The sequence below is a fragment of the Lynx canadensis genome, chromosome F2, assembly GCF_007474595.2.
Source record: "Lynx canadensis isolate LIC74 chromosome F2, mLynCan4.pri.v2, whole genome shotgun sequence".
NCBI classification, from domain to species: domain Eukaryota; kingdom Metazoa; phylum Chordata; class Mammalia; order Carnivora; family Felidae; genus Lynx; species Lynx canadensis.
Window position 1 is genome coordinate 36,120,349 of NC_044320.2, and position 23,492 is coordinate 36,143,840.

Below are 23,492 nucleotides of genomic sequence, written 5' to 3' on the forward strand. Positions count from 1 at the left end.
GAACTCTTTTTTTTTTTTATAAGATTTTATTTCTTTAAGTAAGCTCTACACCCAATGTGGGGCTCGAACTTACAACCCCGAGATCAAGAGTCTGCATACTCTACTGTCTGAGCCATCCAGGCACCCTGACCATGAACTTCTTTATTGAGAACTTTAATACTAGAGCTGGTGGGGTTGTCTTTAATTTCTTTCAGTTTCTCTGAGAGAATGCCAAGTAAAATGGGTCTGCAAAATCTCCTTCAAAACTGGATGGCAAATTTGCCTTCTGCAGGACCACGTTCCCAGGTCATGGGGCTAAGAGATAGGGAGAGGAGGACCCCAGGCCACAAGCGCCAGGTCCACGCTACTAAGTGGGCTGCTCTAAGTCCCTGTTTGCTCACTTGCAACATGGGCCGGATAAACTGTACCTTCCTCCTCCTTGGATTTTTGCAACATCGCATGAGATGTCTGTGGAACTGCTCTGGAAACCATCAAGGGCTGTCTGTCATGAGCCAAGCTAGAAGACAGGCACTCTGGATCCAACTGCCCATGGAGCCGTTCCTCCTTGCAGGAACTCAGCTGGGACGCTTGTGTGGCTGAGCTTGGCTGAGAGGCCACAACCTGGGTAGAGCTGGGCCCAGAGAAGCTTCCCCCCCATGGCAGGAGAGAGCAGGGAAGGCAGAGCAGGGCTGAGGCAACAAAAGACTCTGGGTTTGAGGGCCTGCTGCCTCTGCTCAGATGAGTATCTGGGGTGAGCTATGTGTGTCCCTTGACTACCAGCTTGACCTTTGGCTGTCTTGGGGGAGATGGTCTGTGGGACCACCCCAAAAAACACCCTGGGCTATGAACTGTAAAGGGCAAAGATGCACGGTCCTCTTCTTTTGTAAATTCACGTGACTGAATAAAAAGTAAATAATAACATTGACCCTCCCTTTCTATCAACTCTCGCCCCAGTTCTCACCCCTGCCTTTAAGAACCCACTTTCCTTACTCCTGGGAAGAAAGAAAGCAGCTCTTTCTGCTGATTGCAAATGATCCTAGTGATAACCCTGAGTTCTAGTTACACGAACGAAAGGGAATCTTGTGATCAGACCCAGATTCACTGTGTCACTCGTATCCACCTGTATACAGTTAAAACCTCTCACCGAACTAGAGATCCATTTGTACATGTAGCAGTCGTCTGAGCACAGTGTAACCTTGGATACCAAGAAACCCAACTTTCTCAGTCTCGTTGCTAAGGCAACAGGACAGAGTGGGTGTGGGGGAGCCCAGCATGTCTATCTACATGCTGTGCTACCAGCAGGAGGAATGGGATGGAGGGATGGGGAGGGTCTTGGGCTGCCCACCTCTCCGAGGCCTTAACTGCAAAGGCCGCAGGGATAGTGTAATGTCCTCTGTCACTGATAGCCGGGGAACCTCTAAGTGAGACCCTATTTTATACTCCTGGAGGGATGCACAGCAGACAGGGTAGGCCGGGAGGGAGGTAGACAGAGGTGGGGTGAAGGAGAAGGACGCTGGTGAGTTGAGAAGTGTGGGGTAGGGGGAGACAGCAGCCAGATGAAGCTTGGATCCTGATATTACCGGTATTGGTACTGTGCCAGCAAGAGTCTGGTATTTCTGCCACAGAACCGAACATAAGTGAGTCTAGAACATAACCCTAGCCACAAAATTCACACCAGTGGATTATGCATGTTGACCTGGTTAATCCTATAATGAACCACCAGGGAATGGTTGAAAAGTAAAGCCGAACGCTTTAGAATATTCTAAAGATCAGGTAAAAGGAGAGAAAGGTACTAAAACAAGAAAGAGTCTGCTTCTCCCACATTGCTCGTTTGACCCGAGACCCTGTATTTACTCTGATCTACAGAGCCCAGTGCCCTTGTTCTCCTTCAGGACGCGGAGGGAGAAGAGGGTCCCTAATGCCATCTGGACCGTCGTGGAGAATCACTCTCATGTGGCTTCCATCCAGGCAGTGCCTCCAGGGCCAGGCCTTCACAACCCCGAACCACCTGTATCCACCCTATTCAGGTATCATTTATAACTCTTACTATTTTGTTAGAATAATTTGTATCTTGTTTAAAATATAGGGAAATTCACCAAGACACAGAGGCAATAGGACATTAATCACTGAGTGAAAAATTCATCAAATTTTCGAGGGAGGGCAAGGTCAGTCAAGGAGCAGATAGGAATGCTTATGTTGGCTCAGCGACCGGACCCAGCCAGAGCCAATGAGATTCAGTGGTGACCACTGCAGGGACTTCTGGGGAAGAGAGCACTGTATCTGCCGGGCATGGGGGGCCGCAGCCATCTGGCCAAGCTGTGGAGCTCGAGTATGGAGCCAGCCAGCACACAGAAGAGTGGAGCCAAAAGATGCAGCAGAGAGACCTGGGTCCTCATGACCTTGACTGAGGCCCCCTCACGCTGCTCACGCTGGGCCTGAGCCTAGACTCCTCTTCAGCTCTTCAGTGCGATGCACCAATACATTTGTTCGTTTGTTGCCACAGGCAAGTGAAATAGCCCTAAACCAAGGGATATATCCTGTCTGAGGTTGGGATGAGACAGAGGTGGGGGGGAAGTCGGTGGCCAAGGACAGAGGCCTCACGAGCAGGAGTAGCATGACTGATACGTAGAGAGGGAGGGAGAGAAGTATGAGTCACTCAGGTGTAGTGGTTCTAAGTCTAAGTGAGGCAAACCCGAAGCCCTCCTAGTTTTCTTCTTTTTTTCCCATGTGGTCGAAGAAGTTGTGATTTTTGTATACTGTTGCAGAAATACATGGTTGGACCTTTTATTTAATAATCGCTGGCACTGGCTTAGTTCCTTTGCATAATTCTACCATATTTCCAAAAAGCTAAAGAGAGGAATGTACTCCCCCCAACATATCCCACACCCTTCTCCTCTGCCTGCCCTCTACCATGCCATGTTTATGTAGCATATGTTCTTTTCAGGGCATGTTTTATTTTTCCCTTCGGTGACAACTGTCCAGGGCAAAAGAGCTCTTTACATAGGTGCTGCTTTGTCCCCAAAATCTACTGCCCCAGTTTGGTAGAGGACTAACCACTACCCTCCCTTTCCTCTTAAATTCCTGTTGTCTGGCAACAGAAGGACAGGTTCTCTGGTTATCTTCAAGTATATCATTCTCAGCCTCACTTCTACTTCTAGAACAGTCATTAAATGTGATCTTCCTTGGATTTGTATCTGTTTTCCAAAGTGGGTTGAGAAGAACGCAAGTCCTCTGAGATGTTCCTCAAAAACAGAGCTTGAAGTCCAATTTGGAAAATACCACACACCATAACCCCCATTGGAGATTCAGTGTGCACTTTGATCTTGTGGCCTTGAGAGAGTCCTACAATTTAAATTTTGCTTAGCCCACCTTTTCCCATGTTCTGCTACCAAGGGATTTTCTTTAATGTTGTGTTGCTAACATTCTTCTGAACAGGTATTCTATAGAGCATGCTTTGTGAACATCTGGCTTAAAATAGAGTGAATTGTACACAATCTTTTATTAACTCTATTGTTATAAGAATGTAACTTTAAATAACCTGAAGCAGGTGAGGAATGTTCTTTCACCTTCTGCTTTGATGAAAGCAGAGGTTTTTTTAATGTGCAAATGGGTATGAATTCATCATTTTCATTATTTTTCTTCAATCCTGCAACTCCAACTGTTGTTCGCACTGTAGCCGTGCAGGAGGCCAAGCGAGAGGAAGAACAAGGAATGCCTCTGGGTTTTCTCTCGGGGAAAATGCATGATATAAGCAGGAACAAAGGTAGTAGCCAAAAACAGGCAGCTGAGGTAGAGGAGAGCTGCGAGACAGAGCTTGGATCTGTGATGATGGCATTGAGAGTGTTAGAAGAGGTGGTGTGGTCTCCTTCGTTGCTACCTTCTGCTTCCCAAAGGTTCAGAGGAATACGGAGCCCAGGGAATGGAGAGGCAGAGCTGTTTGAGGTTCAAGACAGGGGTCTTGAAAGGACATCTTTTCCCTTCTTGTTCCCAGTGTGAAGCCGCGTATACAATTATGTTTTGAACACAATATGTGCCGAGCACAGGGCGAAGAGTTTAATATACAATGTCTCATTTAATACCCACAAAGGCCCCGAGAATGTAATTTTTCACCGATTTGCAGATGAGGAAACAGATATAGAAGCTGACCTCAGGTCATCTAGGTAAACTGGTAGAGTCCCTGTATCTCTTTTTTTTTTTAATTTTTTTTTTCAACGTTTATTTATTTTTGGGACAGGGAGAGACAGAGCATGAACGGGGGAGGGGCAGAGAGAGAGGGAGACACAGAATCGGAAACAGGCTCCAGGCTCCGAGCCATCAGCCCAGAGCCTGATGCGGGGCTCGAACTCACGGACCGCGAGATCGTGACCTGGCTGAAGTCGGACGCTTAACCGACTGCGCCACCCAGGCGCCCCTAGTCCCTGTATCTCTTTACCAGGACGCTACAAAGTCGCACATCACGTGGGCAGCTCACCCCCCTTCGTCCCAAAGAGATGACATGGGAGTGTGGCAGGTGTGTCCAAGGCCTCAGGCCCACAGCCTGATAAGACTGATCTGTGTTAACTGACAGCCCTAAGTTGGGACGTGGGCACCTGAGCACCAGTCTGGGAGGAGACCGGAAGCCGGTTGACTGTCTCCAAAGACTTGTGAGCGGTTTTCAAAGTACCTGGATAGCTGCTAAAAGGAGAGAGATGTAATTGGTGTATTTGACTCATATTTTCATTTTGCAGTAGCATGAAAATGAATTACTTTTATAATTAAGCGAGGCTTCTTGGTTTGAATAAAAATACAAGGGGAGTAGATAGGGGAAAAAAAAACTAGTCTTTTTTGGGTAATAGTTATTACCCAAATCAACGACTTGTAATAATCGACGACTCAAGAACAAGTAGGAATCTTAACACCTTCTGAGTTTTTTTATGAACCAGGGAATTTTGATGAAAGTGACATGAGGAAGTTCTGGACGATCCGCAGCACCTTCTTCGGTGAGGAAGGGATGCCCACACTGAGTTGGGGGGTGCCTGGCGGTGGAAAAGAAACAAGGGAGAAATGTCTTTGAGGAGCATTATCTGCCAGGCTACGTATGTTTTCACCTTCACCTGCCGTCCGAGAGCCGGGGCTGGGTCACCCTAGCTAAGGCACACATTTACCTTACATAGCCATCTCTTTAACTTACCTAGTACCTAACTTTGCCTGGTAGTATCGTTGTTATGTGTCTGATGCCCCCGCTATTTCATACTTCGACATTCCGCTTAACATAAGCAACGGTAAGAGTGAGAAGCTGAAATCAGACTGATCTGGGTTCTGATGCTGGCTTTGCAAATTGGACAAATTACTTCAATTCGGTTTTTTCCCCTATGAAATGGGGATAATAGGAGTCCCTTTCAGAACAGTGAATAATACTGAATTAACTTTGTAAGGTGACAGATGGTAGCTAGACTTATTGTGGAGATCTGTTTTCAGTGTTTACAAAAGTCAAATCACTGTGTTATACACACACGCAACTAATAGAATATTGTATGTCAGTTATATTTCAATAAAAAATAGTCCCTTTCTCAAAGAGTTGTTACGAAGTTTAAAAAGCATGATGCATGGGAAGTTCTTAGTATAGTGCCCAGCACATAGGAAGCACCCAAAACATAAGTTTCCCTTCTTAAGAGGAAAGCTCTTTGATAATAGGTAAAAATTTAATAACTATTTGTAAAGTATTTTTATGCATATTATCCTGATCCTTATACAGGGCCTTGCAATTAGGAAGTAGGTTATTGGGGAGAAATTGGCATTCTTTTGCAATTATGGCGGAAGAGTAATTGATCCAAATCTTTCTGGAAGGCAACATGGTTACAGATCAAAGACGTATCCTCGATGCTTTGAGACACGTATACAAACAGGCATATGCAGAAAGGTTCATCATAGGGGCACTTGGCTGGCTCAGTCAGTGGAGCGTGTGACTCTTGAGCTCAGAGTTGTAAATTTGAGTCCCATGTTTGGTGTAGAGATTACTTAAAAATAAAATCTTTTTTATTTTTTTAATTTTATTATTTTTTTTAATTTTTTTTAACATTTATTTATTTTCGAGACAGAGAGAGACAGAGCATGAACAGGGGAGGGTCAGAGAGAGGGAGGCACAGAATCTGAAACAGGCTCCAGGCTCTGAGCTGTCAGCACAGAGCCCGACGTGGGGCTCGAACTCATGGACCACGAGATCACTACCTGAGCCGAAGTCGGACGCTTAACCGACTGAGCCACCCAGGTGCCCCAAGAAAATCTTTTTTAAAAAGGTTCATCATAGGGGCGCCTGGGTGGCTCGGTCAGTTAAGCGTCTGACTTCAGGTCAGGTCATATTCTCGCAGTCAGTGAGTTTGAGTCCCACATCAGGCTCTGTGCTGACGCAGCTCAGAGCCTGGAGCCTACTTCAGATTCTGTGTTTCCCTCTCTCTCTGCTCCTCCCCCACTCACGCTGTGTCTCTCTCTGTCATCTCAAAGATGAATAAATACTAAAAAATTAAATAAATAAATAAAACAAAAGGTTCATCATAATATTATTAATAGTGAAATTTTAGAAACAACCTAAATGTCCAACAATATTAGATTGGTTAATAAATTCTGCTACATCCATATAACATGTATGAGGAAACTTTTAGTTGCAAGTTACATATCATTGCTCATGCTAGCTTCTGTCAAAAAGGGGATTTACTGGCTTAATCAGGAGAGGCAGGCCTAGCTCAGATGCTACTGCTCTGTAAGCCTTCTCTGACCCACCAGGCAGGATATATAGATTTTTTTTGTATCCTTTTATGCATAAGTCCTAAAACAGTGCCTACTCTAGGCTAGGAGCTTAAATTAGCAAACAAATAAATCAATGGTTTTAAGTGAGAGATCACAAGGAAATCAGTGTGGCCTAGAGGCAAGAGGCTTGGAGGCAGAGAGACTCAGTACAGGACCTACCTCCTTGGCTTTTCAGCTGTGCGACCTTGGTCAAGTCAACCAACCCGAGCCTCAGGTTCCTCATGTAAAATCATAGAAGCCGCTTGAACAGATAACTGTAGAGGACTGAAGAAGCCATCTATCTCTTTAAAAATATTTGAATATATATTTTTCTAATTATCAAAGCAAGGGAATGAAATAACATCTTTTGATGCCCCCTGTGTAACTTCAAGATTTCAGCCTACTTTTGTTATCTATATTCCTCCTTTACTCGCTTGCAGGTCTATATAAATATAAGCCGGGATTTTAGGTGTTTCTTAAAGTAACGTTCTTTCATTCATTCATTCAATGAACACAATATACATCAGGCGCTGTATACAAGTTCTGACAGAGAAAGAGATTTTTAGAGAAATAATAGCGAGGCTATGTGGAAAGGGCTGTCAAAGAGGTGTGATTAAGAAGTCTGCTATGGAGGGGCACCTGGCCAGCTCAGTCAGAAGAGCATGAGACTTTTGATCTCAGAATCATGAGTTTGAACCCCACGTTGGGCGTAGAGATTACTTAAAAGTAGGTAAGGATACTGCTATGGAAACACATAGGGGTTGGGGGCTAGAATTCTAGGGCAGATGGAGGAGAGTGAGTCCTGCCCCCAAATCACTGCCATATGAAGCTTGGAGTTTGCTGAAGATGTGGGGTTTTTCTTCAAGTGCGGACATGATGGTCTTCCAGTGATGTCATGCGGTGGCAAAAAGGGCAGAGAAGAGGTGCCTTTGATGGGATGACCGGACTTATGGTTTCTTCCCATGAGGTAGGAGTGATAGGACTGATCCCTTGCACTGGGGAAGCCCCCAGGGCTCTGGGATGCCATGACCTGACGAGGGACGGTGTGGACTTCCTGCTAATGGAGGCATGAGGGGCCTCCACTCCAGGGGCGGGAGGTTGTTGTACCCACCTGGTAGAGCAAGAGACCTTGGTTACATTAGAAAACCGTGTTCCGTGCTGTGCTGGCATCCCCACTTGCCAAGATTCTATCTCCGGTTCCAGTTACAGGCAGGAGCAAAGGCAGAGTTAGCCGGCAGATGTGTCTGGGGCCCCCAGTCTAATTCCATTCCATTCCATGTCTGTTGTCTTCTAGTGTCTTCAGCTTCCAAGGTCCCAGATTTCTGAAGCCCTAGGGCTGCCTGTCTTGGTGGCCACCACATGGGCATTCTAGCTCCCATCACCTTGCCAGGAAGGGTAAGGAAACACCCAGGCTTCAAACATAGGAGCCCTGGCTCTGGGTGCCCCATCCTGATTGTCCCCAGTGCACCTCCTTTTTTCTGGTTTTCCCATTGTCCTAGACCCACACCTATTTCTTCCTTTCAACTGCTAACACCCTCTCCTCTGTCATTCTGTTGAGAACAGTGAGAACCTCCAAGTGCTCCCTGGTGCTGAGGCCTACAAGAAAAGGTTGGATGGGGTGCATTTTGAGCTGATCCCCCTTCTGCCCACTTGCCCTGTAAACAGGAGCCACCTGCCATTCCTCCTTCATCTCACAGCTTGGAACGTGAACCATGCACCAGGGAAATGGAATCTGCAGAGATGCATTTCCTGCACCTTAGGCCATCCCTGCATCCCTTCAATCTCAGGATTCTCCATCATCTCCTGCTGGGTGCTCTGAGGACACAGCCTGTGCAGAAACAGAACCAGGCAACACTACCCAGGAGCATTTGGTGGGTGCTGGGGAAGTACTTCCCCACGATGCTAATGATGGCAACTTGGCGCTGAGAAGCTCGTTAGCAAAAGCATTGAAGACGCCTGCCATAGCTTTCAAACGCTGACAATCCGTAAATTGAAATTAACAACGAATAAAAAGATAAGGAAAGCGCACACTCTCCTCACTCCAGCTTCCGTGGATGTTCTTAGTTACCGAAAGAGAACTGAAGCAGGAGGGAGAAAGATCCCGGCTGCATTCCCCTTGCCACCCTTCTTCCCGCAGGTTTTGCCTTTTCCCAACCGCCTGGCGTGTGTGCATATGTGTGTGTGTGTGTGTGTGTGTGTGTGTGTGTGTGTGCATGCGCAGAACCTCCCTTCTGTTCAGCTTGCCCCCTTGCCACTCCCCATTTTGCGAGATTTCAGCTCACAGTCAAAATGGGGAGATGGCCAAATTGTAAAAGCAACTGCAGGCTGCTGCCGCCCGCACTCAGTGGGGGTGTCTTGATGCCTCGTCACCGCGTCCTGAGCAGGCCAGTGGGTGCGCGTGTCCGTGCGTTTCCTTCTGCACTGCACCAAAATACTGTCACTGGAAGGTAGATGGAGCCGTAATTACAGCTAACCGTTTGCTATTCAAAGGCTGTCCTTTTTGGCAGCTTCTACCTTTTGGAAGAAAACGAAGGGAGTTGACAGCAGGGTCAGATCTTTGCTTTGCGAGGATGGTTCTGGAAGCTATGTGGAAAACAGATCTGAAGGGTGCATTAGCTCGGGAGGTTGGTGGCTGCTGCAGGTAACTGGGAGAGAGATGATGTGGTTGTTCTCTAGTGACCCAGGACTTCCTGTGTTCACACCCTTTTGTGATGTGGCATCACCACTCCTCTGATGAAGAGGTGTTTATCCTTCACACCTTTGAATTTGCCCTCGTCTTGTCACAGGGTTTTATCAGTAGAGTGCAGTAGACATGACCTTATGTGACTTTCAAGCCTAGGCCTCAAGAGGCCATGCAGCTTCAGGTTCTCCCTCTTGGAACTCTGAGACCACCATGCTACCCAGAAGTCAGGCAAGCCGACTGGATGATGAGAGACAAGGTGGAGAACTGAACATCCCAGTCAGATAGTCATTCCAGCAACCATCCGCTTACAACTGCTAAGTGAGCCCTGGCAAGACCAGCCCACGAACCACCCATCAGAATAATAAATGAGTGTTGCTTTAGGGTAGGTTTGTGAAGCAGCCCGGATAACTGAAATAGACAGTGTTAGTGGGATTCATTCATTCAACAAATATGTTGGGGCACCTATTATGTGGCAGGCTCAATTGCAGGTACCAGGAATCTTGCAGGTGAACAAAACGGATGCACGAGCCTGCACTCTAGTGGGGGGTGGACTGGAGAAGGGGTAAGTGTGAGAAATATTTAGGGCCTCATGACTGACTGAAAATGGAGGGTGCAGGGGAGAGGAATAAAGTATGGCTTCTTGGGTTTCCAGTGTGAGCAGTGAGGGCAATGGTTGGGCCATCCCGAGATAGCAAAGCAGACTGGGAGTGGTCCAGTTTTGAACACATGTGCACCCATGCATGGAACAGCAAGATGGCAGATGTAAGGAGGCATCTGAAGCTTAGGAGGGGTATCAAGATAAATATTTTGGAGTCGTTTTATACCGTACAATTCAGCAAATATTTATTGACTGACAACCATGTCAATCATTCTGAGACACCAGGAAATACAATGACAAACAAGAGATGGTTTAGTGAAAAAGATGAAAACCTTCGCTGTAGCAAGTGGTTTAACAGAGACAATGCAGAGCTCTGACACAGACACGGAAAACCGAGAAATTGAATATAGACGGTGGTTGAAATCATGACACTGAGTAAGGTTATCCTTGGACTGCACAAAAGAAGAACAGTGGATGGGCCAAGGACAAAATCCTGGGAAATATTAACATTCATTTTTGTGCTTAACAGTAAGGGAGAAGACATACAAGAAAGGGTAGGAGATACTGGGGGCCAGGGAGGGGCAGGAAGAAGACGGGACCAGGGAGAGGAAGAGAAAACAAGTTGCTTTTTTGTCACTGACCAAGGATTTTAGGGGCAAGAGGCTGGTGAGAAACTAATAGGCTAAGCATGTTCAAATTGTTTCGGGGTTGTTGGTCGAAACTGTTGCAAATAGGTTCTGATTTCGCCTAGATGTGCTGTGGGCTCTCAGAAGCTTTATGGTGGGGGGTGGGGGGGGCACTGATGGCTGGTCTGCTTCCAAGAGTGCCCAGGAGAGGCTTTCCTTCTGCAAGTCCCTAAGGGGCTCTGAGCCCTGCTGCTACTATAACATCGACTGCTTTGTTTTCTCACACGCAACCCTGGATTCCCTTTTAAATGGCTGATTTATATTAATTTTGCTCTTACTCTTTGTTTCTTAATATCAGGGAGTCATCTCATCTGGGGCCCCAGGTTTCGTGAAGCTGCCCCCAGCTATAGCCTATCATTCCCCACAGGAAGATGCTCTCCTTCATGAAGGCAGGACACAGAGATAACCCCACAGCCAGCTCTTATTGTCTGCCTGAGGAGGACACGCTAGCCCAAAGAATTCTGTTAGGAGTTGAATTGTGCCCCCCAAGAAGTTATGTTGGGGTACTAACCTTCAGTACCTCAGAACGTGACCTTATTTGGACATAGGATCTTTACAGAGGTAATCAAGCTGAAGTGAGGTCATTTGGGTGGGCCCCAATCCAATATAACTGGTGTCCTTATAAAAAGAGAAAATTTGGACACAGAGACAGATATGCACACAGGGAGAACACCATGTGAGGATTGGAATACGCTGCTACCAGTCAAGGAACTACCAGAAACTAAGAAAGAGATTCAGAACAGATTCTTTGCTGGTGCCTTCAGAGGGAGCATAGCCCTGCAGACATCCTGATCGCCGACGGCTAGCCTCCAAAAGCATGAGACGATATATTTCCAAGTCATTCAGTTGTGATGCTTTGTTGTGGCAGCCCTGACAAAGTAATACACACAAAGTAATACAACTTCCAGGTCTTGAATATCCCAGAATTATTTGATTGAATCTTTGAAATGTATCAGAATAGAATTTTTATTCAATGAGATTCAACTGGATCAGGAATTAGGATGAATTCAGAAGAGCGCTGAGTAAATTTTATCTCTGTCTGCTGAATGAGTAGCAAAAAAGAGGAAGCATACACTACTCGAAGAAAACAAATTGTTTTCAAACTCTCATTTGGTTTAGAAGTACTATTTACATATAACTGAGGCACTAACTAAATGTGGTTTCTTATTTATTTACTGCAGTGATCACCCTCCCCCCCACCCCCCGCCCAGGGAACATTCCTGATTCCCATGCTGGGTCTCATAGGCTAGTTGGTAGTTCAGATGTCTCTTTAACTTAGATTGACTAGTTGTCTCCTCAGCTAGTCAGAACAGGTAAGATTTTATGTTGTTGTTGTTGTTGTTGTTGTTGTTGTTGTTGTTGTTGTTAGAGCATGCATGGGGGAGAGGGACGGGGGAGAGAGAGACAGAGAAAATCTTAAGCAGGCTCCATGCTGAGCATGGAGCCCAATGTAGGGCTCGATCCCATGACCTTGGGATCACGACCCTAGCCAAAATTAAGAGTCAGACACTCAATTGACTGAGCCACCCGGGCGCCCCTAAACAGGTGAGAGTTTAATGCTAGCTCTCCTGGGTAGTTTCTGCTTGCCTCTCCCTCCTATTTTAAGCCCTGGAAGGCTGACCCATGTCGACTGTAAAAACAGGTTCCCTTCTAGTCGGGTTCAGCTGAAAGGAGGTGCTGGCAGGAATCGAGGGAGGGGGAAGGAGGAGAGACAAGGAGCAGCATTTGTTCCCCAGGGTGTGGTGCTCCCTCCCTTCAGATCACGTGGGCTGGCTGTATTCCTTTGGGGAAAGCCACAGCTCTGGTCAGGGAGGTGATCCCTGCAGCCCTTTGTGGGTTCAGCGAACCACTCCCTGCCCTGGCCCTAACTCATTGAGGGCTTTTACCTTCAGTGTCCCCACATTACTGCAGTATCCCTCGTCCTTAACCCTCATAATGCTGTCCATACCTTTGTAAATTCCTGTAGACCCTTTATTAAGCCCTCCTGGGATTATTTAGTCTGAACGTGCCATCTGGTTCCTGCCAGAGCCCTGATGAATTTGCTAGTGAAGTGTACCAATGCTTCCCATATGTCTGAGGCTGTGCTAAGGACTTCATGTGCATTCACTCATTTAATCCTACCAGCAAGCCTTACAACATTTAATCTTACTAACAACAGACTCACCTTCACACCGTGTTTTACTCAGGCTAATATTAAAAAGTGCTTGCATTACCTGAACAGCCATGACAGATACCAGAAGAACTTGGGAATCCACAGGGGTGCAGGAAATGTCATGCTGGGTTAGATACTTACCACGAAGATGGGAGGAAGAGATATTCAACTATGAGTAATCAAAATGTACCTTTTGTAAAAAGAAGTTGGCTCTCTAAATAACGAGGCCTGGTACGGATGGGAGTGGGGAGAGAAAGGGTACCTGGGGAGGTGACTTTCAGCAAGGGGCATGAATTCCTTTGCAGCCAGGTAGCAGCTAGTGGCAGTGTGCCCTCTGTCCCTCGCCTCCGTCCCCCATTGCCCTCTGTCTTTTACACATTAATAGTTCTTTATAAATATTGATGCCCGAGATGGCCTCATTAATATTTATTAGCCCATGCCATCCTTCTTCACCCGGGGTTTAAGGAGTGAGCCATCAATTTGGTGCTGTCAGAGGTGACGTGTGCAAGGTTCCCTGGTGAGAAGCAATTAGATGGTCTCCCCTCCAAAAAGTATTCTGATGTTCTTAAAGCACCAATATTTGCTGGGGGGACTTCAATAACATCTTTAGATTTTTCATTTTGCTTGACTCCTACTTACATTTTCAAGCTCAGAAAACTCCCTAACCAGCCTGGTGGCTTTTAAGGTGACTAAATTGCAAACCCTTCATCCCCAGGGGTTCCCCAGTGGCTAAGGCCGAAGCCATTCATGCTCTGCTGCAGGAAAAAAAAAAATTTGAAAGGCAAATTCCTCCAGGACTTTGAGTCTGTAGGTCTGTGGGTGAGCAGAATTACAAAGGCCACACGCGCCTTAGCACCACCCCTCTATGTCCCAGTCCCTGTGCCAGGGCTAACATCCTGAAATTGAAGCTCAGTGTTCTTTCTGAAACAGTGGCTAAAACAGGCTTTCAGAGTCAGTGATCCTACCAGGCTAGTGCCCCAAATCCTGTTTGCCTAAACACAAAGAAACCCTGGTTAATTAGCAAATGTACTTTGCTGCTCATGTTCTTGCTGCTGAAATGAATAGTAGTAACATGTGACTTTACGGACAGTTCTGTATCTAGATAGCCGGTTCTCTCTACTAAATTTAAACTTTCAGAAGTCACCGAGGAATTTCAATAACAACTATATGGGAAAAATAGATCAGAGAGTTACCGATCTTTGGAGTGGAGCAGAGCTGAAATTCTTGTTTTTTATAGGAGACAGAAGGTCTACAGTCATTTACCCAAAACCACACGGCAGTGTTTCACGGCAAAGGGTCCACCACGAACTCTTGATTTCAAGTGCGGTGCTCTTTTCACAATGCTCATTATATGAATAGTGAGATGCTCTGGTGGTCCATTGAAAACATCACCGGAAGTCCCAAGGTCTGCTCTTTCATTCTTGCGGTTCATTCATAATCTAACTCTGACTACCCACATAATCTGCATCTCTCTCTATGTATCAAAGAGCTTGGCCAGAAAATAACATAATTTTTAGGAGTGTGTTTGATGATATAACAAAATTCGAAAATTGCAATAATGCAGAATATACAAATAATATAATATGAACCACACTTTTGTGGCCCAGATATTTTGTTCGTTCTATTAGTGTTTAGATAGAATGCATGAATCACGGGGGCAGGGACTATATTGGTCTTCTTCATGTTTTCCTCAGAGTGCCTAGAATATAATTAGTACTCAATAAATATCGCTGAATATGGGACTGTTATGAAATATTGGTACAAAAATTAGAAATGTATAGGTCACATCACACAAAAGATATTAGGATATTCTTAAGATGACATCATGATTGTCAGATTTTTTCTTTTTGTCTTCAGATGCCTTTATATCTCACTGCTGGCCTAGGGATATTATTTGCTTCTGACATTAACTATTGTTTTTACACAATATTACAATTTCCATGAGGTTAAGGACTATCTCTATATTATTCAACTCTGTACCTCTATAACTGAGCCCCAAGCTTGGCACGGAGTAAGCACTCCATAAATACTGGTGGTTGTGTTTCTTTTTTACAACTCAATAAGAGCGTTTGCTGAGTCGCCATTTTGTGGTTGTCAACAAGATTTGCAGCTCTTCCCTCAGAACACTGGCCGATTTCAGGACTCTGTAGCTAGCTTTAACTCTTAAATGACAATGAAAGACAACAAGCTGCCTAACTTTGGGCCAGATGAGCTCTTAGCATTTATAAACACAGTCATAAAGTGCCAATGAGAGTACCAGACAGTTCGGCTGTGGGACGGAAGAAGTAAGAGTCCCATAAGCCTTCAAAGGACCAACAAACCTCCTTCTTACCAACAGGAAAAAACAACTGGCAGCTCTCTTCACCAACTCTACTTTCTCACCCAAGGGGAACGTTTCCTAAAGTATTCGCTCTTTTGAGAGCTTACAGACGGCAATGACTTAAATGCCTCTTTAATACTAGTAACACACTGCCTGATCCTCACCAAATTCCAAATGGCACCAATTGACTAGATTTGCAAAGTCAGATGCTTACAAAAGTCCGTGCCAAATGTCTGTCAATTACATTCTGAACTAGTAGGCAAAGATGTGAAGGAAAAAGACATTCCAGATAAGGGTATGACATGGAGGAAAGTATGGTGATAGGAAAAGAACAAAGAGTGGTTGACATGACGTACACCAGTGTAAATAAAGCCGTTTCTGAACAAAAGATAAGATGAAGCATATGGGTCGGGCTCATGAATTCCTATTCAAAGTTCTCAAATTCCACGAGACTTAGCTGTTGCCGCATAACAGACCATCATAAAATTCACTGGCTTAAAATAATAAATATTTAATGTTATTGCCCACAGTAATAATATCTTGGGCAGTTCTTTGGGTCTTCTCCGGACTTCTGCAGCCTGCTGTGGTGTGGGTAGACAGCCCTGCTGATGTTGGCTGATTCCTCTCACATGTTACATGATTGGCCGGCTGTCGGCTTGTCCAGGAGAAAGTTAACAATTGTAGGCTGATGCTGCTCTTTAGAAAGACCTGCTTGCAGAGATGACCCTTGGCTGGTATCTGGGAACTTGAGTTTTGGAATGTTCTCTATGTTATTAACTGTATTGTTTTTCAACTGCTGATGTAACAAGTTGCCACAAATTTAGTGGCTTAAACTAACACAGGTTCATTATGTTACAGTTCTGGAGATAAGAAGTCCTTGCCTTTTCAAGCTTCTAAAGGTCATCTGCATTCCTTAGCTCATCACCCTTTCCTCCATCTTCAAAACCAGGACCATAGCAACTTCAAGTCTCTCTCTCTCTCTCTCTCTCTCTCTCTCTCTCTAACCTCTGCTTTTGTCATCACCTTTCTTTGACTCTGATCCTAGATAATCCAGGAAAATCTTCCCATCTCAAGATCCTTCAGTTATTCACATCCTCAGTGTCACCCTTGCCATGTAATTTACCATATTAATAGGTTCTGGGCATTAGGACATAGGCATATTTGTGTGTTTCAGGTTCACTAACTGAGGATGGAGAATACAGTGGGTTAACAAGCTGGAAATTTAGAGATTAAAGCCATTAGAAGGTTATGGGAAATTGTTCAGGATGAAATAATCAGTGATTGGAGGTACGAGTCAAAAAAACAAGTTATTTACTTGAAACTGGTAAACAAACAAACCAACAACAAAACCTGTGTTAATCAAGACCAGTTTGGGTAGAGCTTGTGGCATTTATATTTATTCATTCAAATATTTATTGAGTGTGTACTGTATGCTGAGACTACAGAAGGAATAAAGTAGACATGTTTATGTCTCCATAGAGCTTACCTTCCAGTTGGATGTTTCTAAGAAGGTTTAGGCTGATCCCTAAAGAATAGAAAGAGGCAGTTCCACAAAAAAATAAGGGGTTCCAAGGAGGGAAATGGCACGTGCAAAGCCCTGGGGTTGGAAAGAATGTTATCCTCTATAAGTGTAATCAAAGTTCTAGGAGACTGAAGAATAGAGAACGAGGGGGAAGGATGTACCTAAGGTGGCAAGGAAGGTAAACAGATGCCAGTTCATGCAGCAGGGGCCTTATGGCCACAAGAAGGACACTAGATTTCATTCTTAGCGTAACTAGAGTCACTGAAAGGTCTTGTTTTTCAAAATGGTAACTTTACTGTTGAGGGACAAGAGTTGTAGTGGGAAAATCAGTTAGTGCCTTACTACTCAGTGTGATCCATAGACCAGCAGCATCAGAATATTAGTCCCTCCCCAAATCTAGAAATAGAATCTGCATTCTAACAAGATCCCCAAATGGTTCATTTGCACATTAAACTTTGAGAAGCACTAAGCTGGAAGATCATGGTAGCTTGAGTCAACAGTGACTGGGGAGGTGGGAGAGTAGAGAGAATGTCTTAAAGATAGTCATAGGCATACAGAATTTGAGTTGGTATTTAAAGCTGGTATAGGGAGGACAATGTTTAAAACACAGATATTAGTTAGATGCAGGCATGGAACACTAGTCTTTGGTGTCAGAGATGTTTTCAGGCAGAAGTCCAGTACCCTGGAGAGCTCCCCTAAACCAATAGGTTTTTGGAACTGAAGTCTAAGGATCCACAGAGATGCCTTTTTAGACTCAAAACTTTGAAGTCATCCTTGACTGTATTCTCTTGATAAAGCTCTGATGATCACTGGGTTAAATCCTATGATTACTGTAAATCATCTTCAATACCCAAAGAACTTTCTGTTCCACATGATAGAATGGCCATGGTGTCTGCTCTGACTTGCACACTCTAGTGTGTCCTAAAGGAGGCCAATAGGCTGAGATGAGGTGAAGGTAAGACCTTTTCTTCCTGACACTATTTGCCCTCAAGGATGTCTTCTTTTCTGGAACAGGAGCTAGAGTTTGACCTAGGTTCAAGGGTTCAATCCCAGAATAAAAACTGTCAGAGCATTAAATACAGTGATAACTCTGAAATGGAAAAGGGTCTAGAAAATGGGGGAGATTATGAAGGAAATATCAGCAGAACTTGGTGAAGTATAGGGAGAAGGCAAGTGTGGAATTCCAGAACACCTAACTGATGCCAGGATCCTCCTATCGCCCTCATCTGTCCTGCCTAGAAGTGTGTGTAGCAAGTATAGAGAGTTCCATTAAAATCCCACTGACCCTGTCAGATACCAGCAATATCATTCCCAGTAATCCGATTAAACTGAAAAACAAGTATAAGTGAGGGTGTGAAGCAACTCATGCATTATTGGTGGGAATGTAAAATGGTACAACCATTATGGGAAAAAGATCTGACAGTTTCTTAGGAAGTTAAATATATACCTACTGTGTGACCCATCAGTTGCACTTGTAGATAAAACATACATCCACAAAGACTTTTTAAGAATCTTTATAGTATCTTTATTCATAATAGCCAAAACCTAGAAACAACCCAAATGTTTCTTAACTAGAGGAGAGGTAAACAAATTATGGTGTATTTGTATAATAGAATATTACTCAGCAGTAAAAAATAATGAGAGGCTCATACACACAATAATGAGAATAAATATCAAAAACATTATGGATAAAAAAATTGTAGTATATTCATATATGAAATATTAGGAATTAAAAAAATCAGTTACAAATGCATGCAACAAGGATATATCTCAAAAACAAGAATCCAGGCACAGAAAAGTAGACCAAAAAATAGCATACTGTATGATTACATTTATAAGAAATTGTTGAAAAGGCAACTAATTCATGCCAATGGAAGACAGAAAAATTGTTGCCTACTGGTTGGGCAAGGATTAAAAGGAAGTGGACAGAAGACAACTTTCTAGGATGACAGAAGTGTTCTACATCTTGACTGGGGGGATTGGTTACTTAGGTATATACTTTTGAAAGAATTCATCCAGTTGTAGTCTTAAGATCTCTTGAGTAGTATTGAATATAAATTTGACCTCAATAAAAATAAGTTTTTGAGGCACCCGGGTGGCTCAGTTACGTGTCCAACTCTTGATTTCAGCTCAGGTCATGATCTCACTGTTGATGAGATCGAGCCCCACATCGGGATCTGAACTGACAGTGTGGAGCCTATTTGGGATTCTCTCTCTCCCTCTCTTTCTCTAAGCCCTTCCCCTTCCTTGCCACCTCTCAAAATAAATAAATAAATAAACATTAAAAATAAGTTTTTAATTAACAATAAAAAAATCCCATTGATCTCTGCTTCATTCCAAGGGCACATGTACCTATATATTGCTGGCTTATTTCACTCTAGAAAAATTTGTGATGGATACTCAGTCTTTCTGGTCTGGAAAGAATGTGGCAGAAGGGCTGGCAGTTTGCCCAAGTTGATGCAAAACTTGAGGCAGCTGGGCTTAGCAAAAGCTTTCACCCAACCTCTGAACAATGCTTGTAACCACAAATTGTAACATCCCCACTGGAGCCTGTGTGTCAATAGAAATCTAATTTAGAGTGGGCTCCCAGTCCTTCTAAGCCACAAGAGCCTGATGAATTGCTCAGCTGTTCTTTCAGGCTGTTCCAGTGTCAATGGCAACCAGGGAGGAAGAAAACCCAGGTTTTCAGTGTTGCAAAAATTCAGTCTAGTATAAAGGGCCCTGAAAGAGGAGCCAAAGAACAAGACAACAGAATAATGAGACCCCATGCTCCTAGATCTGCTCCTCTTTTTTCCCCATCACCAATTTAGTCCCAATTCTAGTTGGTTCCCACCCAAAGTGGATTACTTCAACCAACATGTTGTATTTACTATGACCCAGGTGCTATGCCATGTACTTAGAATGCAGGTAAAAGATCCCAGTCCTTTAGAAACTGTCTGGTGGTATTACCTGCTATCACATCCAGCATCTAATTTGATCCTTACAACCTCTCTGAAAGGTAAGTAAAGCAAGAATAATTACAACCCGTTTTGCAAATGGGGAAATTGAGGCTCAAGAGAAATGAAATCATTTGCCCAAGGCTACATGGCAAGTAGTAAATTTAGGATTTGAATTCAGGTGTTCTTGTGCTCGGTCCCATGTTCTTTCTAATGCATATTAAAGATGTATGTAAAACAGGTATGTGTCCTTTATCTAGTCTAAATTCATTGAAGTCTTGAGTCTGAAGAATATTGGGACTCATAAGCACAGAACTGATGGGGAGAAAAGGAATTGGGACCAGTCAGTGCTTAGCCCTCCAGGGGTAATCCAAGATATTACTTGTGCACTGTCTGAATAGACACAGAGGGAATAGGCTTTGCTCATTCAGGCTTTGCTCATCCACATCCACAGTGATGTGATCTGATGGAGGAATCTGATGAGGGATGGTGAATGGTTAACCAGCTAAGTAACTGGTGGGTTAACTAATTTCATTCATTGTCCATCAGTGTCATTCATTAGTCTCTGATCTATGGGTAAGAGGCACAAGAGGCCCAATGAGGTAGGTGGAGCACCAAATTCCCAATCTAGTAGGAGGCAACTCAGAGCAGCTTTTCACATCTCTGTCCAAGTTCTTGGTAGAAAGCCACAAATTTGGACTCTAACTCCCTTTAACAAAAATAATCTATTAAGAATACAGGTGGAGACGCCTGGGTGGCTTAGTTGTTTGAACTTCCAACTCTTGATTTCAGCTCAGGTCATGATCCCAGGGTTGTGGGATCAAGCCCTATGTCTGGCTGTGCTGAGTAAGGAAACTGCTTGGGATTCTCTCTCTCTCTCTGCACTCCCCTTCAAAATAAATAAACAGTAAAGAAGAAAGAATATAGGTGGCTCACAAATCTATAGAAAACTTGAACATCCAGCCCTCAGGACAAGAACTAGAGTGATTCTGAGGATTCAGGTAACAAGGACAAAGGGAAAATCTCTTCCTAGTGCCAACTTCAACAGTTTTCTGTCCTTTCTTCTTTTCAATCAAGATTCATTATCCAAGGGGAGACAGCCTGATTGGCTTAATATGGGCCATCTGCCGTTACTTTGGCAGTCCCCAGAAAATTGCACAACAGTCTCCAGAAAATTGTATGCACTATGTGAAGACTTGGTTCCTCAAAGGAAAATCAGAATCCCATTAATTCTGTTTCCAGAAGAAGCAATGCTGAGGAGGCAAAAAACTTGGATGTCCACTATAGGATTCATAGGAAACTGAAAGGCTAGGAAGGGAAAGCAGTAAGGAGACCGGGTCAGAGAATTAAACAGCAAGAAAAAGTGAGAGCTCCTTGTAGCCCAGAACTTACCACCATGCACCAACCCCAGGTAAAGAGCAGTAGTGAGTCTTAAGCTAAAGCTCATGAGATCTTTATTGCCTTACTCAGAACAGGCTCAGGAATTGGAAGAATTTGAGACTGCAGATAGAATAATAACATTACATGTAACATCTTGAAGAAGCTAAAAAAAAAAAAAAAATCAGGGGCTAGCTGGAAGGAAGGAAGGAAGTATTAAGCTCACTGTATTTTGTGGATAGTAAACAATAAGAATCAAATTACTTGGATTTAAATGATTTAAATGATGAAAATGCATTACAGATATAGGAAACAAAAACAGCGGAAGATGTCTTAGCATTAGATACACTTCATCAGAGAAAAACAGTCCATTGGTTTGAAGTTTGTGCCATTTTGCACCATTCAGAATGCTTAGGTTGTAAGCCATAGTAAAGCTTTACTTACTCTGGCTTAAACAAAGGAAGAAAGTTAGTTTGTTCAAAACAAGATACACAGAGCTAGGGCAAATTCTAGTAACAGTAAAATTACTAATTCAATGATACCATTACAGCTTAGACCCAGTTTGAGTAGTTCTCAAAACTATTGGTCTCAGGACACTGTTGATGTGGGTTATATCTATCAACATTTGTTGCAGTGAGAACTAAAACTGAGAAATACTCAATGTTGTTTTGGTTTCAAGTATATGGAAAAAAATCGGTCTTATACAGATAACGTAGTTAGAAAAGAAAGGAGCATTTTAATAGTCTTTTCAGATATTGTAGATATTCTTCTTTGATACTATACTCAAACCCAAGATTAGTTTCCTGAAGATTGGTTGTAATGTGGATCTGAAACCCTCTCAGTGAAGTTTTTATGTTCTGTTACATCCATTGATCTATCTTGCATGGATCTTTAACTCTTGCATAATCTTGTAAAGTCAAGCATTGGTCATTTGGAAAATATTAGTTCAATGAGTTATGCAGATCTTTTAAATATGACACATTTCATTATACAATATCACAGTAATCTAATTAATTAATATCACCACTGATCTTATCAGAAAAGTCTTTAGGGGCTCCTGGGTGGCTCAGTCGGTTGAGCATCCGACTTCAGCTCAGGTCATGATCTCGCAGTTTGTGGGTTCGAGCCCCGTGTTGGGCTCTGTGCCAACAGCTCAGAGCCTGGAGCCTGCTTCGGATTCTGTGTCTCCTTCTCTCTCTGCCCCTCCCCCACTTGTGCTCTGTCTCTCTCTGTGTCTCAAAAATAAATAAATGTAAAAAAATTTTTTTTAATAAAAAAAAGAAAAGTCTTTAAATATTGGGAAGCTATCAGTAAATATAGGAAAGCTATCAAGCTCACAGAGACAAATACAAATTTTCCAAAATTCTAATTTTGCTCAAAAGCTTGCCCTTTATCACTGGTAACAAATACTGTCCATTGTTTTCTCTGAAGTGACTCACTTTGTCCAAATTTGAGATAATGTCTACCAAATACTCAAATTTAAGTAACCATAGTTGGTCAGTCCTTCTGTCAAGTAAAAAAAGAGCTAAACCGCAACCCCACAATCACATGTCTGCTTTCCCTCAAGAAAATTATCATATTTTTCAATAGGCAGAGAAGAAATTTATGAAAACTTGCCATTTTTAAAAGTACAGATATCAAAAATGCATATTGAAGGGTCAAAATTTAATGAATTTAATTTTTTTCTTCATCATCAAAGACATTAAGTAAAACTAGTTGGGGTGTTTTTTTCTGCAAGTGCATGGTGCAGTGCAAGAATACAATGATACTACTACAGTGTGTATGATATGTGCCAATGACTCGATTCATGCTGATGCACCGACAGTGCTTTTGCATCATGAGTGCAAATGTCAGCTACAAAGGAAAGGGCAAATAATATCTTAGTATTATTATGAAGATAGTTTTGATCCCATAAAACTCCTGAAAGGGCCTGGGGAACCATACTGTGAGGACAGCAGACTTAGGCTTAGCAAGGTCTGGAGTACAGGGTGGGATCACTTTACCCTGAATCATATAGGAGAGAAGTAGGTACTAAACAAAACTAGGATTCTGTTAGGAAGAAAGAGGGAATAATGGATACAGGTAGACAATCAGCAGTGTCTACTGTGCATGGGCACAATACATGGAAAGTGTAGCACAGTTAATATGGTTAGCTGCTGTGGAATTAAACCAACAGTTATAAGCACCTTCCTAAGTATTGTCAAGATAACTGGGTATATACCTGCAAAGTATGAAGTTGGACCTCCACCTCAGACCGTATACAAAAATTAACTCAAAATTGGTCAAAGACCTACATGTAAGAACTAAAACTATAAAGCTCTGAGAAGAAAACCAAAGGGTAACTTTTCATGACCTTGGGTTTGGCAGTGTTTTCTTAGATATGACACCAAAAACACAATGAAAGAAAAAAAACAGATGAGTTGAATTTCATCAAAAATAAAACTTCTGTAAATCAAAGAATTAAGTAAGTGAAAGGA

The 23,492-nt window shown here is 43.4% G+C and overlaps 1 long non-coding RNA gene across 1 annotated transcript in view; it reads left to right on the forward strand.

The window, feature by feature from the left end:
* Window positions 1-23,492, forward strand: part of LOC116737877 — a 220,883-nt gene that overhangs the window by 191,621 nt on the left and 5,770 nt on the right. The window contains exon 5 of the long non-coding RNA XR_004343172.1: window positions 1,846-2,006. This is a non-coding gene — a long non-coding RNA (uncharacterized LOC116737877). The remainder of the gene's footprint in view (window positions 1-1,845; window positions 2,007-23,492) is intronic.